This window comes from Molossus molossus, unplaced genomic scaffold (assembly GCF_014108415.1).
Source record: "Molossus molossus isolate mMolMol1 unplaced genomic scaffold, mMolMol1.p scaffold_m16_p_15, whole genome shotgun sequence".
Lineage (NCBI taxonomy): Eukaryota > Metazoa > Chordata > Mammalia > Chiroptera > Molossidae > Molossus > Molossus molossus.
In genome coordinates, this window is record NW_023425350.1 from 49,583,902 (window position 1) to 49,585,231 (window position 1,330).

At 45.4% G+C, this 1,330-nt stretch overlaps 1 non-coding gene across 1 annotated transcript; it reads left to right on the forward strand.

Moving 5' to 3' along the window:
• The first annotated feature begins 421 nt into the window (after window positions 1-421).
• LOC118631315 lies at window positions 422-584 on the forward strand. Its single transcript, XR_004959798.1, has one exon. It is a non-coding gene; the product is annotated as a U1 spliceosomal RNA (small nuclear RNA).
• The last annotated feature ends 746 nt before the right edge of the window (window positions 585-1,330 follow it).

Genomic DNA, 1,330 nt, shown 5'->3' on the forward strand with positions numbered 1-1,330 from the left:
CCATAGATACTCTGTAAGAGAGGGTCGAGATGCCAAATCTCTCTTAAAGAGAGGAAATAAAATCAATCCTCCCGGTGCTTACTATCTCTATAAATTCTTTTTAAAATCTCTCACTTAACATTGTATCTGTGAAAGTCATGTTGCATACATAGTAGCTCATTTTAAATTGCTATGTACTATTGCAATTGTGGGAATATGCTACCATTTATTATCCATTCTATGGCTGTCCACTTGGCTGTTATGAATAAAACTATTCTCGATGGCATATTCTTGCATATACTCACTCATACCCATTCCTGCGGGCCATGTGCCTAGGAGGGGGTCTGACCAAGGTCACGTGAGTTTGGGCAAGTTCAGCTGTGGTAGACATTGCTTTGGGCAGCCTAACAATATGGCAGATCTTTTCAACAATTATCCTTCACCACTTGCCTGGCAGGGGAGATGCCATGATCATGAAGGTGGTTTTCCCGGGGCGAGGCTTATCCCTTGCACTCCAGATGTGTTGCCCCTGTAATTTCCCCAAATGTGGGAAACTCAACTGCATAATTTGCGGTAGTGGGGGACTGCGTTCGCGCTCTCCTGGGGGGGGGGGGGACAATTATCCTGCATAATTCCTCCTCTCCTGGATCTGCACACCTTCACTTGCCCTTATTCCTCGTCCTCCCAAGATTCCTACCTCAGTTTCCACCTTCCCTCTCTACTGTGTCTTCTAGTGGCCTCACTTATTCTTGCACACTTCACTGGCCTTAGTATTTCTTTAGCCACATCCTGGCTTCACTTCAAAGCAGCAGTCATGTTCTTCCATCTTCTAGCTCAACATTAAACCTGGATGTTCTTCAGGTGGTCGAAACATGTTGGATGAAACTCCTCTTTCTCTCCTCCCACCCTCATCGCTTCTCTGTCCTGACTTCATCGCCCTTCTCCTGGTCACCTGGGCTGTAATCTTGGTAGCCCAGCCCCTAGGAGGAATTTAAATCCAACCAGTGGGATGGTTACAATGGGCCACAAAGGGGCATGGAGTTCCCCTACAAAAGAGTTCCAACTATTTGTTCATCTGAAATGCCTACCGAACTAAGACATAGCTGGAAATTATTATCTTTTTTTTTTTGGTATGTGCCCCTAGCGAGAACCAAACCCAGGACTCTCTGGTCCACAGGCCAATGCTCCAACCGCTGAGCCAAACTGGCCAGGGCTGGAAATTATTTTTATATTTCCTATCTCCCACACCATTAAGATACGTCACCAAACGGATCATGATTCGGGACCTAACCCATTGTTTTCAAATTGTAAAAGAAGCACTTTCTCTACTAAGAAGAGATGTTGTAAGGGA